Below are 14,760 nucleotides of genomic sequence, written 5' to 3' on the forward strand. Positions count from 1 at the left end.
AATCAATTGGCCGCCTTGGCGGGAGCTGAATTGGCTGTGACAGGCCCGGACTCTCTGCACCTGGGATGCGCCCGCTGAGTGTCCGGGAGAGACAATGAGTCCTGACTACCTGTCAGATGCAGCCAGGGACCTGTCAATGCTGGAGAGGGGGCCCCAGGTGCTCCACCCAGAGCAAGCAATGGAGTCAAGGGCAGCATTGCCCAGAGCAGAAGGAGGAGGGGAGGAGGGGAGAAGGACACCAGAGGTTGGGGGGTGGGGAGTATCAGCTGAGCTGGGAGGGAGAAGGCTGACCTGGCGGCAGGACACACACACAAAAGTCAGCCAGCGCTCCCCTCTGGTTACTCACTGATCAAGATTCTCCCTTCCCACAAAGACTTTACCTTCCTACTCCCCACTCACACAGGACCCCCCCGCTGGGGCCCTCCAAGCTGAGATCTAGAATCAGAAAATTCAATTCCAAATTCGGGCCTTGATGCTGGGAAAACTTCAAAAAAATGACTCGGGATCTCTGGACTTGTGACCTCATCTGTAAAAAAGAGAATCCCATGTCCAACTTGTGTCCTCATCTGTAAAAAAGGGGATCCCACACTCTATACTACCTCCCTGGTTTATTGTTGTGGAGGTCAGAGAGGAGAGACTTGCAATGACTGTTCCCTGGTACCTGAGGATGAGAAGTGGATGACAAGATGATGAACTGGCCGGTTGATTTTCCCACAGCTCTAGGAAACTTTCCTACCTGAAAAAGGGGATCTGACCTCTGAAACCCAGAGTGAAAAATGGTTGAAATGCTGCATCCTGGGGTGTCTAATGCTTCCAGATTTTTAATGAGGTTCCTTCTAGCCCTGAATCACGGGGATACATCTAATTACCCAGCTTGTTTCTGCTTACCAAGGGCAGGATCTCTGCCTCAAACCCTATCTGACTTAGGGTTAGAAAGTCCTAGCTAACCACTGCTTTGTATCCAGTCACCAAATCCCTTTTCAACAAGAGGAGGGCTACCCAAGCTGGAGCCTTTCACAGTCCTTTCCATAGCCCCAAGAAGACTGATTCCTAAAGTATATGAACGAGAAAAGGAAAGACACAGGAACAAGGGAAGCCAGCTGCTTTTCCATAACCATAGTCCTTTGCTCCAAATTCCTGCTTTACTTCATATATTTGGCCCTCCGTGCTAAGCACTGTGCTAAATGCTAGAGATACAAAGACCAAAATGAAATACTCTCTGTCCCCCAGAAGTTGACCTACTATTGAGGGAGATACTCCCTAAGAGTATATGATCCTAGATCTAAACCTGAGGGGTACCTCAGAGGCAATCTAGTCCAACCCCCTCATTTGCAGAAGGGGTAACTGAGGGCCAGGAAAGGAAAGGTCACAAAAGTAACCAGCATCCACTTAGGAGTTGATCCAAGGTCCTTTAACTATGCCCTTTCCACTATACTGTACCAGACTGGACCTGGATGGTCATTCAAAAAGGAATCCGAAAAGTTTTGCTAAAGAAAGGGCGCCGAGCCATATATGAGGTTCTGAGAAAGCCAGAGAGGAGGAGGAGGAGGAGGAGGAGGAGGAGGAGGAGGAGGAGGAGGGGAGGAGGAGGAGGAGGAGGAGGAGGAGGAGGAGGAGGAGGAGAAAGAATAGAAAAGGAAGAAAGGAAGAAGAAAAAAACAGAAAGCAGATGTAGATGAGTAACAACAGCATTTGAGGCAGTAAGGACTAATGGATAGAGAGGGCTGTATTGGAAGACCCAAGTTCAAATCCTACCTCAAATATATCTTGGTTGTGTGACCCCAGGAAAATAATTTCACATTTCATTGCTCCCAAAGAAGACTAAATTGCAGAGAATACACTGCCAACTCTCATCAGCAGAGGGCATTTCCTCTCCCAGGAGTGCCCTGCGCCAGTGAAACTTTCAAGTCTTATTCCTGTCCCACATGCTGCTTTCCCAATAAATGTAAGCTCCTTGAGGGCAGGGGCCATCATTGTTGTCTTTGTCTCTCCAGTGTTTGACACATAGTAGGTGTTCTTAAATGTTCGGTGATGGGTTGATTCAGGGTTTGTTCAGCTCTGGTGCACCCTCCTCACCCCCTCACCCCATCTGCCTGACTAAAGCTGTCACCTCCCTCTTTGGATGTCTGTGTGTTCTGCCCCAAACTCTCCTTTGTCTCACATTTCATTCCCCAACTTGTTAGATCTGTCCTGTATGCTCCCCGGAAGACTGCAGCTCTTTGGGGGAAGGGACTGGTGGGTAACTGAAGACAAACCCCGCTTTGTAGCCCTGCTCTTGATCCCCTCCCCTCCTTTCTCTTCAGGGATCTCCCGAGATCCTTTCCTTCTCACCCCCCTCCCTTTCTGATGGCCCCTTCCCCGACACCTCCAAATGAACTCCCCATCCTCAAAAATAAAAATATCTGCACTGCCTCATTGGACCCTGCCGTGTCCCCAAGCCCTCGCTGCCACCTTCCTAGAAGGCACTGTCTGCTCCTTGTTCTTGTTCTCCTTGATCTCCTCTTGTTCTCCTTCCCTTGCCATCTGCCTCCTGACCCCAGCTCTCAACTGCAAGGGCTCTGTCCAAGGTCCCCCATCTCCTAACTGCTAACTCCAGGGCCCTGACCTTGTCTTCCTTGACCTTTCTGCAGCTTTCAACGCTGTCAAGTGCTGCCCTTCTGGGCTCTCTCCTCCAGTCTCACCGCTCCTCCTCAGCCCCCTCTCCCTTGCTGGAGTCCGACCCAGCTCTCCCTCCCAGGCTCTTCTGAGCCTCTGCTCTCTCCTGGCAACCTCATTAGCTCTCGTCCTTTCAGTTATCACCTCCTCCCTCTATGTACGTCATCCTAATCTTTCTCTGAAACTCCCATCGCTGCGGACTTCCAACTGCCTGGTGGACAGCTCCACCTGGCTGCCCCAAAAGCAATTCAAATAATATGTCAAAAAGGACTGTCTGTCTCTGTCTCTTTCCTTTCTCCTACCTTCTCCTCTCCTCCTCTTCCTCCCTTTCCTCCTTTTTCTTCTCCTTCTTCTGTTCTTCTTTCTACGTCCTTTTATTTTTTCTTCTTTTCCTTCTTTTTTTGCTCTCCTCCTGTCATTCTTCTTTTCTTTTTCTCTTTTTACTCTTTTTTCTTCCTTCTTTTGTTCTTCCTTTTCTTCTTTCTTCTCTTCCTTCTCTCCACCTTTCTATCTCTCTCCTCTCTCTCTCTCTCTCTCTCTCTCCCCCCTCCCACCCCAACATTTTTCACAAAGCTGATAAGACAATCATGGACATGAACATATCTGATTGTGCTGCACCTCCTGAAACACCCGTGGCTCCCTAATGCTGCTAACGCACCCACTCTGCAGCCTGATGTCTATGGCTGTCCACAAGTAGTCCCTTACCCACCCTTCTAGGCTTGGATAACTCCCTCCTTCACATTCTATATGTTTCATCCAAAATGAACCCCTAGCTCTTGTTTGAACTTGCTATTCCATCCCCCACTTCCTTGCATTTGTATAAAGGATCCCCGATACACCCTTTGTATAAGCATCCTCAAAACACCCTTATCCATTCAGTCAGTCAGTCCATGCTTAATAAGCACCTACTGTATTCCAGACACTGAAAATACAGGATTAAAATTAAAAGTCTCTGATTTTAAGGTGAGAAAAGGCATCCAAGAGGTCCATGAGGTTAATGGCTTGAGTCAGGACTCAAAGATAAAAAAAGATAAAAATCCTAAAGCAGTATCCAAACCCAGGTCCCTTGCCTCCAGGGCTAGTGTTCTTTGCACTCTGTCACGCTGGCAGAAGAAAGGCAGGGACAGGGACAGCTGGGGGCAATCAGGAAGGCCTCATGGCCTTGCAGCCCTTCTGTGAAAGTTGAGGAGAAGTGGGCACTAACAAGGAGACTGTGAGCAGCTCACTGGCTCCCTTGTCTATGAAACCAAGATGGTGGTTCCAGGGCTACTGCCTCCCAGGACATCCCGGGAGTCCATGGGGAGGGAGCTGGGTCAGTGAGTGCAGGACTGAGGCCAGGGCTGGCGCTTCACTTCTGAATGACAACTAGACAGTGAAGGGGAATGCAGGGACAGGACTGCTCAGGAGGCAGAAAGGAGATCCTCAGCTAAGACAACCCCCCTAATTTTACAAATGAGGAAACTAAGACCTGGAAAAGTTGTGTGATTGCTTCAATGTGGTATGGATGGTGAGGGGAAGCAAGATTTGAATCCAGCCCCTCTGATTTTAATTCTAATCTTTTCCCACTTTTTCCACCTGGGCACAGAAGCAGGCAGAAAGACCTTTGCCCACGCCCCCTGCCAGGGGGAATGGGAGCCAGGCTGCTGCTGAGTGCACTTCAGCCCCTCACCAAGGCACCTGCAAAGCCTTTTAGAAAGGGGCTTCTGGGCCAGGTCCAGAACACGGCCCCCAGCTAGGTATCCATGGCCTGGAGCACACACACCCAGCTGGATATGGGGCCTTCTGGCCCACCCCAGGCCTTCCCTACTGACCTAAGGGAACTGCTAGCTATGTGTCCATCCTCCCAGTGACACTGGACTTGATGGTTGGGGCAAGCATTTAGAGCTTCTCAGACCTCATGTCCTTCCCTTCCCCCACCCTCCCCCAGAGCCCCTCCTGGCCTGGGGGCTCAATCCACCACAGAGTGACCCCCTGCCCTTAGCTGTCTCCTCCTGTTAGATCCATCCAACCTGCCGGATCATTCAGGCAATATGGGGAGAGAGTCCTCTGCTTACAGGCAGAGCTCAGGGCCCTGGCTGCATCCTATCCCTGTCACTGAGGGAGGAAGGGAGGAAAGGAAGGAAGGAAGGAAGGAAGGAAGGAAGGAAGGAAGGAAGGAAGGAAGGAAGGAAGGAAGGAAGGAAGGAAGGAAGGAAGGAAGGAAGGAAGGAAGGAAGGAGTCAACAGACCGACTCAAATCCAACTCCAGCCATTTCTTATTTGGTGACCTTGGACCTCCATTTCCTCTCCTATAAAATAGAGTTAATAACTCCCACCCTGGCACCCTTGGAGGCTGATATGAGTGGAGACCACGGGCATAGCATAAGTCTGAACCACAGAGATTGGGGAGAAGGTGGAAGGGAGGGATATCCAAGGAGAAGGAGGAAGGGCTCCCAGGAGGGGAAAGTGGGCAATCCAAGGGGAATTTCTGCATTTCTCGGTGCTCTTGTGTAGTTTAATGGAACGGAAAGTGTGCTGGGCTGGCTGTCAGGAAAACAACTGTGAGAGGCCTCCATCCATTATCATTACAGGGAATCCTCAATCCCTTCCCCTTTTAAAGATCACCTCTCCTCTCATAAAGCACAGCCTAATAAAGACTCGGAATTCACTTCTTGTTGCCTTTATCTGCAGTTTCACCCGACAGAAGCAGCTCCATGTGCCCAGAGAAAACCCCACCTGACTACAATTCCCTTTAAGAAGCTGTGGGTCTGCAAGGGGAAAAGTGGGGAGGGGGGAGCCCTGCCAGCTTATTGTTAATTTCTTTCAGGATAGAATCCCAGAATCTCTGCTACAGATAAGAAGCTAGTCCAGGGTTTTCTTAACCAGGGATCTATAAACTCATATTTTTAAATATTTTAATATTTAACGAGCATATTGTTTACTTTGTAAACCGATATATTTTATTTTATGCATTTAGAAATGTGATTCTCAGAAAAGGTCTACGGGCTTCATCTGACTGCCCAAAGAATCCAGGACACAAGAAAGAGTAGTAGCCCTTCTCTAATCAGTCTGACCTCTTACCCTTGACCATGACCTCCCCCCAACTTCTTCTCCAAATGAGTAACCAACCAATGCTTGAATGTCTCCAGGGATGAAGAATTGAGAAACAGATTTTTCTGCTGTCAAACAACTAAAGATTAGGTCTTTCTCTCTGATATCACAGCAAAATCTAGGAGGATTACTGTGAGACCGACATAATGAATGCAAAGAAGCTTTAGAAGATCTACATGAACTGATGCAGAGGGAGAAGTCAGCAGAGCCAAGAAAATGGTCTCTGCAATGACAAGGACAATGCAGATGAAAGGAAACACAGAAACAAATCAAATGTGAATATTGCAAAATGACAAAAAACAAGACTGACTCCCAAAAAGAGACATGAGAAGCCACTCCAACCCAAACCGTGACACAGATAAGTAGTCCCCAAGAGTGGGACGCTGCACAGACTTTCAGAATTTTTCAATGTGTTGATACATTTTGATAGGGTTTTCCCTCTTTTTCTTTTCCTTTGTTTTTGTTTGTTGGTTTTGTCTTTAAGATATTTGTTATATAGGATGGTTCCCTCACAAGAAATCCTCGGAAGAAATTTTGGCCATATTTTTAAAAATCAATTAAAACTTAAATTTTTTTTAAAAATAAGTGATGTAAAATTATAAAGCACAATCATGGCTCCAAGGAAGAAATATGAAAAAACACTTTTCCCTGCCTCCTTAACAGAGGTGAGTGCATGTAGTGTCAAGGTTTTTTTGTTTATATGTTTGCTGCATTGATTGGTTTTGCTGTTTTTTTTCTCTTTTTCTCTACTTCTATTATTATTTTTAATTCATAGTTATAAAGTTTGACTCTCTCAGAGCAAGAAGGGAAAGATGACTAAGTGGGAAAGGGAATAATCATTTGCTACTATATAAATGCTTTCTTCTTCCCTACTGTGTGCCAGGAATTAAATACTTTTTGCAAATATTATTTCATTTGATCTTCAAGGCAACACTCCAAGATAGGTGCTATTATGATCCTCATTTTACAGTTGAGGGAACTGAAGCAGGTAAAAATTAAGGACTTGCCTGGGGTCACAAGTATCTGAAGAAAGATTTCAACTCTAGTTATCTTAACCACAAGTCCGGCACGCAAATCACTACACTACTCATTGATGTAATAAATATAATATGATGGTATATATTATAATTATGACATGATATAATTATGACATAATAAGATATGATATATTTAGGTCGCACAAAAGCAAGAGACTTCATGTACATGTGGGTGTGTGAGAGAGAGAGAGAGAGAGAGAGAGAGAGAGAGAGAGAAAGAAATATATTTTTATTTACGTGAAATCTGCCTCCCTGTATTATCCAATTAGTGATGTTGGTTTTTTTCCTACAGAAAAAGTTCTTCTAGAGAAATAAAAGCAGTCAGGGAGACCTCGGACATCATCTCCTCCAACCAATTTCTCTCTGGATAAAGTCCAGTTGTTTATCCCATGAGCACTGTAGCATCATGGGAAGAGCCCTACCACATTCGTGCATTCAGCCAATCATTTATTTAATGTCTCCTAGAGCAGAAGTAATAATAGCAAACCTTCCACTAAGGATATTTTTTACGTAGGCCTATGATTTCACTGCCAGAGGGAATTCTCTTCCCTAAACAGATCAGCAGTTTTCTTGTACCTTATTGCCTTAGGATGCTTCCTGGGGCACTGAGACCACAATTTGTCACAAGTAAGACATCATTATAATAACAATAATAATAGCTAGCATTTGTGTAGACACAGTGCTGAGGGCTTTATAAATATTGTCTCATACAATCCTCCCAATATCCTTGAGGAGGGAGGAGGTACTGTTATTATCCCCATTTTACAGAGGAGGAAACTGAGGCAGACAAGCTTAAATGACTTGCCTGGGTCACACAGCGAGTGTCTGAAACTAGATTTGAAGTCTTTCAACTTCAGGTCCCTCACTGTCCACAGCACAATCTCGCTGCTTTGAACCCGGTCTCCCAGGGCACCCTTTCCACCACCACTTCTTTGCCCCGTCTCTCTTTACTTCTCTCCTTCTTCCTAATCTCTACATCAGTGCAGGGGCCTTCCATTGTGCTAAGACACAGAAAGGAACAACCATATACCCCTGCTCTGGGGAGCTTAGAGTCTAACTGTGTTGAAGCTGGAAAGGGACCCCAAAAGATTGGGGTCACAGACCAGTGTCGCAAAGTGTCTCGAAAAAATTGCAGGCTTAAACCCATTTCCTGGTCAAGGGGCAGATTTATTGTAATTGTAACACCATTACAAGCAGTCTCAATTCCAAGAGAATTTAGCAAAGGACAGAAGCAAAAAAGGCACATTCATTTAGTCCTTCATCTTGGGATATGCTAACTTTATGGCCTGGAGGGAGGACCAAGGAGTGGTCTCTGGAATTTGGTTATCACTGACCAACAGACAGTAATGTTTCTTGCCAGAGAGGTTGAAACAATAATATCTTAGGTTGGGGGTAGCAGACCTTGGGGTCAGAGATTCCAAAGCCAGGGTTTTGCTGGCTGATTGTTGTTCTTAGATTGGATATGGGAGTTTCCTGAGGCAGACTCCAGATTCAGAAGATTTGGAATTACTGACTTATTGTTAAGCTGTATTACATCATTTCCCCTCTCAAGCTGTCATACCCAAATTCATGGTTCAAAGGGATGGAGATTTCACTTTCTGGGGCTGCTTCATGCTAAGGGACATAGAGCTGTCCCTGCCTGGCGGGGTCCAGACTGGGGGGAGGGGAGGAAAGGGGGAAGCACATGACTTAAAGATGGCGGCAGTAAAATCTAAGGCATGTTGAGTGTCTTGAGAATCAGTTAGCCCATGATATTCAGGTTGAATGAGCAGCTAGAAATTCATAACTTGGGGCCTGGAGGAAACAAATCTCACAAGTAGGTTAAATGTGCAGGGGTCAGATAGGAGCAAAAACAGAATAATTAAAAGTGGAGTCAGTATGAGGGTTAGTAGGGACAATAGCCAGGAACCCCACCCAGAGGAAGACTGGGGAGGGCGGTGAGATGAGATTTTCATGGGGGCCTTGCATGGACAGGATATTCTCATGTTCTAAATATCCTGTCCAGGGAACTAGCATTGCTGCCTTTCCTTCCCAAGGAGACCTTGTTCCCAAGTGGGTAGCTTGGTGTAGACCAAAGTTTCCACTGACTTGCTTCTGGGATTAGAAGTTGGCCTGAGAGTGCTTGACATCGCCCAGAAGGAGCAAGGGTACGTCCCCTTTCTTCCGTGAGGAGCTATAAGAAGGGGTATAGGAGTCAGGGAGCTGGGGAATTAAAGGTGCCATGGTCGGGGGCAGCTGAATCTGCAAGCCCGCTTCCCTCACATACTTAATAGGAGAATTGTTTACTGCCAAAGTCCCCTTTCTTTCCATACAGCTCCATGAGGGTGCAAGATATGAGAAGCGTATCTGGAGTCTGTACAGATGTTCACTCTCATTCCTTCGCCCAATTCCAAAGCCCTAGTGAGGACAAGGGGTTCAGCTCTCTGGGCAGAAGTCCCAGTGGGCAGTGGCTTAGCCTTCCAGGGGCTGTTGAAGGTCACCACAGAATAACCTGCCTTCCTTTCTCCATTTTCAAGAAAATCGGACCCACTGTAAACCATTCGCCATCTGGGTTATGAATGGGAGCAAGGTGATGATTTCTCAGGAAGTCCATGAAATGAGTGGATTAGACCTGAGGCCTAAGTTTCTGGAAGCTACATGACCCCCAGGAAGTAGACAGCACCGCTGACCATTGGTGGGTGTTTGCTTCCTTTCCATCCAATGAACCCAAGCCTTTTGTTGTTTAGCCAAATTTGCTATTTCTGCTCACACCAGGCAGAACTAGGAGCTGAGAGCTCTGGGTCTGCTCTGGTGTGCTTGGATCTCTCCTCGGGAGGACCACAGAAATGCTTCCTCTTTATGTCTGACGTCGTCAGCTTGGGTCTCACACCGTCCCATTAGTTGTAATGTCCCCTGAGTGTTGTCAGGGCCAGACTCGGGGAGCCAGGTCGGGGGTGTCCAGCAGGAGAGCCCCATACAAGCGCCCACCAGCAAGCCGCTGATGACCTTAGCTTCCGAGTGCTCTGACCCCCAAGGGAGCTGGGAGGCTTCCTCAGTTAGAAGGGCTGGGCCAGCTGGCTCTAAGGCAGTCACCCCAAAGACACTAAGTGTCTATGAGAAGGAAGCCAGGGCTCTGGCACAGGGTTCCAGAGACCCCAGGACCTGGCCCCGCCTTCCTAAAAAGGCTTTAGGAAGGTTAGGAGGGGGCAGAGATTGGTTTAGCTCCCAGATCCCACAAACCTTGGTCCATCCGGGCATGATAAGATTGTCCGCTTCCGTTCCCAGAAACAAAAGGGAGGTGGCCCAAATGCTTAGGCCATGTGGGCCTTCGGACAAAGAAAGTCCCTCCCCAGGAAGCAACAGGTCAAGGTTCTTTGGCAACAGCCAGAGCAGCCTCCAGGCCTGGGCTGCAGACCAAGATATCCTCTACATCCTTGTATTGTGCTCAGGGCCTCTCCTGACCATTTGCTCTGATTATAGAAATTTGCTATAAAAGGAAAAAGCAGGGACAGGACTGTAATCGCATCGAAACAGGTCTTTCAGACCTCAGCCAGACAGCACACACATGACAGGAGAAAGCATCCTTACATCTGTCTGACAGCCGATCGTGCAGCAATAATCCCACCTCATAGGGAAAGGGACCCTCCACGTGCAATCGGTGGCAGCCCTCTTTGTAGTGGCAGAAAACTGGAACCTGAGTGGATGCCCATCAATTGGAGATTAATTATGTTATGTGAGTGTGATGGAATATGATTGTTCTGTAAGAAATGATCAGGAGGATGATTTCAGAGAGGCCTGGAGAGACTGACAGGAACTGATGCTGAGTGAAGTGAGCAGAACCAGGAGATCATTCTATACTTCAACAACAATACTGTATGATGATCAATTCTGATGGGCGTGACTCTCTTCAACAACAAGGTGATTCAGGCTAGTTCCAATGGTCTTGTGATGGAGAGAGCCATCTGCACTCAGAGAGAGGGTTGTAGACTGAGTGTGGATCACAACATAGCATTTTCACTCTTTTTGTTGCTTGCTTGAATTTTATTTTCTTTCTTATTTTTTCCTGTTTGATTTGATTTTTCTTGTGCAGCACAATAATTATATAAATATGTATGTATATATTGGATTTAACATATTTTACCATGTTTAATATATATTGAATTGCTTGCTATCTAGGAGAAGGAATGGGGAAAAGGGGAGGATTGGAACACAAGGTTTTGCAAGAGTTAATTTTAAAAAATTATCCATGCGTGTCTTGTGAAGATTAAAAAGCTTTAATAAAAAAAGAAAAGAAAAAAGAATTTCCCCTCCTAGCCAGACTCAGGAATAATCATGGGGGAAATAAAGAAACAAAACTGGGAAACTGAGTCAGAAGGATCCCACCTTAAGCAGAGGCTAAGGGTGACCTCCCAACTCTTGCCCAGATAAGACGTCCACCTAGAAACTTACGGCATTTCTACTGACAATGATTAGGCAATCAAATTCAGAACACAAAGGAATATCAGTTACAGTCCCAAGAGATTTTCTCTCTAATAGCAAATTCTACTAATTGCAGCTTAGGGCCAGATAGATTATTTTTCAAGTTTAACAGAACTTAAATCCATAAGAGATATTGCTTATATTTCATATGTTTAAATTTTTCCTAGTGCAAAGGATCAATCATTATACAGGCTTATAAATTCTTAGTAAACTATAAATCCTAAACAGGCTCATTTCTCAGGGCTGATGACCTTGCTTACCCTGAATGGTTTCCCAAAAAATGGCAAGTTTATAAATTAAGGGGAGTTGACAGAACCCCTGGGGAAGGGGTGAGCCTGCTGTTGCCCACCCCAACTATTCGTAGTGTTTTTATTGGCTGTGCTGTTTGAAACCTCACCCTGAAGGGGGAAAAAAGCGTTGCACATCTCTTACTTGGAGGTGAACTGATAAGGCCTTCACCTCATCCCTCTTGATCTACACACAGTAATTATCAATTGTAGGTTCAGCGTGATGACAATAACTCCAAGTAACTTAGTTAACAATTTTAAAATTTCCTAATAGCCAAATAGTCTTTTTTATTATCATTCTTATTCCCTTAGATAATTGTTATTTAGGATATAATCCCAAATAATAAATAATTATTATTATCATTTTATTCCCTTAAATAATTATTATTATCATTTTTATTCCCTTAAATAAGTTTCCCTTTTGTTTTAGGGAGAAAACAAGACAATTCTTAAAATTGAGATAGAACAGATTTTGAAACGGACAACTTTAGATAATGAGACTCCCTAAATTCTGATTAAAGATCCTAGACAAACTGAATTGCCTTTTAGTTATTTTCCAATTCACGCAAATCATTTCTCTTTTGTCAGCCAGAAATAGGATTAAGGTGCCAGTTTTTACCAACAGGGCCCTTGGAAGTCTGACTCTAGATAACTAGAGTTCTTAAAGTAGTCCCAAACTCTTCGGTTAACAATCTCAGTACAAAGAGATTACAGTTTACATATCCCTTTAGTGGACTTTAATTAGCGCTCCTTTAAAATTGCTTTTACTCTTATATCTCAGACAAATTTTCAAATTACTTTACAACACCTAGAAATCATTTATCTGTTGGTCACATCTAAAAACCCATAAAGTTATCAAATGTGAAGCAATTACAGCTAATAAAGCAGTTAACATTCATACAGTATGTTTCATGCTAAGCACTTTTGCACACAACCATTATTTCTCTTTACAGATCAGAAAACTGGGCAGAGATAAAACAAGTTGCCATAAATTACACATCCATAATTGAAACAGAGAACGTAGTTTACCAAAAGCAGAGGCTGACTGGCTCTCTTACCTCACACTGCCATGCTGGATCGTGCCGGGGATATCCAAATTCTTCCCAGGCAGTTGCTGGACAGAACCTGCTGAAGGCTGGAGTGACGTGCCAGGATCTCCCTTTGATGGTAGTTTCAGGTCCCAGGACTCAGGAATGGGGCTTAACCTCTACTCCATCCCCCTTCCCACAAGCTGGCAAAGTTGTGTGGGATCCCCATAACTGCTTCCCCTATTTCTACAGGTGAGGCAGAATTTGAGTTTTAATCTGATCTGAGATGAACAAACAGAGGGACTTGGGCTATATTGATCTTGTTAATAAACCCCACAACTGAGATACACTCAGGACCATTCTGAGGAGTGGAGAGGGTCCCTTAATACCTTCTGGGGTGCTTTCCCAAAAGAGCAGAAAGGAACTCTGGACAAGATAAGGGAGAAGGAAAGGTAAGCAAAAAGTTGCTATTTACCTGGGTTGTTTTTCCTTTTTCTTTTCTTCCAGAATGGGATAAATTCCTGGAATTATCCCCAATGTTTCAGGAATTTTTCTTGCAATCTTAAAATGACTGATTGCCAAACTCCTTAATCATTGCTCTCAAAAATTGTGAGACTCTGCTAAGATGTTTGTTAATTTAGTTTTAATTAGCTAACTTTATTTCTGTAGCCCCCAGCTGGGCCAGAGCTGAGTTCCACAGGAAAAGTCAGGCTTTTTAAGAAATCTTCCCAGCATTCTAACTACAGCATAGTGGTTATTTTTTTTCCTTACTGCTTATGTTTTAAATCTTTCCAGTAACAAAATCTAGCTCACAGGACAAACGTGACACAGACATTCTGCACAGACACAGAAACAGGCAAAATGACATGAAAGGGGACTGTCCCATTTTTGCCAAAAGGCATAATATTTTATCAAAAGCCATCCTATATATAGCACTTCATCTCCTCTGACATCCCAGGTGAAGAGTGGCAAAGGTTCCCTAGAAGCTTTGCTAAAAATTGCAGGATTTCCCAGTCTGGATGTCCCAGTCAAGGAAAACTTACTGAGTGTGGAGCTCATAATGACCCAGACAAGATTTTCTCTAGTGGCTTGGGGTGTTCCAGCTATAGGATTATAAGAGAAAAAATGGGGGGGGGGGCTTACTTTGACAGGAGGGAATCAAATCAGGGGAGGCCATACTCTCCCTGTACTAGACCACCAAATGTTATGGTTGGAAATGAAACCCCAAAAGATTGGGGTCACACAAGAAAAGATGACAAATGTTGGAGGGGATGTGGGAAAACTGGGACACTGATACATTGTTGGTGGAGTTGTGAATGGATCCAACCATTCTGAAGAGCAATTTGGAAGGAACTATGCCCAAAAGGCTATCAAACTGTCCTTTTGATCCAGCAGTGTTACTACTGGGCTTATATCCCAAAGGGATCTTAAAGGAGGGGAAGGACCTCTATGTGCAAAAATGTCTGTGGCAGCCCTCTTTGTAGTGGCCAGAAACTGGAAAATGAGTGGAAGCCCATCAGATGGGGAATGGCTGAATATGTGATGGTACATTAATGTTATGGAATATTATTGTTCTACAAGAAACAACCAGCAGGAAGATTTCTTTTTTTTTTTTTTTTAATAGCCTTTTATTTACAGGTTATATGCATGGGTAACTTTACAGCATTAACAATTGCCACACCTCTTGTTCCAATTTTTCACCTCTTACCCCCCCCCCCAGATGGCAGGATGACCAGTAGATGTTAAATATATTAAAATATAAATTAGATACACAATAAGTATACATGACCAAACCGTTATTTCAGCAGGAAGATTTCAGAAAGGCCTGGAGAGGCTTACAGGAACTGATGCTGAGTGAAATGAGCAGAACCAGGAGGATCATTGTACACTGCAACAAGATTATTATATGATGATCAATTCTGATGGACGTGGTCCTTCTCAACAATGAGGTGATTCAGGCCAGTTCCAGTGATCTTGTGATGGAGAGAGCCAGCTATATTGACAGAGAGGACTGTGGGAATTGAGTGTGGATCACAACATAGCATTTTCACTCTTTTTGTTATTGTTTGCTTGCATTTTGTTTTCTCTCATTTTTTTTTTCCTTTTGGACTTGATTTTTCTTATGCAGCATGATATTTGTGGAAATATGTATAGAGGAATTACACATGTTTAACATATATTGGACCACTTACCAACGGGGAGGGA

The 14,760-nt window shown here is 44.7% G+C and overlaps 1 long non-coding RNA gene across 1 annotated transcript; it reads left to right on the plus strand.

Annotated features, from left to right (window-relative positions):
• The first annotated feature begins 10,637 nt into the window (after positions 1 to 10,637).
• On the plus strand, positions 10,638 to 14,391 carry LOC116419303. The gene is made up of 3 exons (XR_004229580.1): positions 10,638 to 10,679; positions 12,481 to 13,007; positions 14,361 to 14,391. It is a non-coding gene; the product is annotated as an uncharacterized LOC116419303 (long non-coding RNA).
• Positions 14,392 to 14,760: the final 369 nt, after the last annotated feature.

The sequence above is a fragment of the Sarcophilus harrisii genome, chromosome 5, assembly GCF_902635505.1.
Source record: "Sarcophilus harrisii chromosome 5, mSarHar1.11, whole genome shotgun sequence".
Taxonomy (NCBI): domain Eukaryota; kingdom Metazoa; phylum Chordata; class Mammalia; order Dasyuromorphia; family Dasyuridae; genus Sarcophilus; species Sarcophilus harrisii.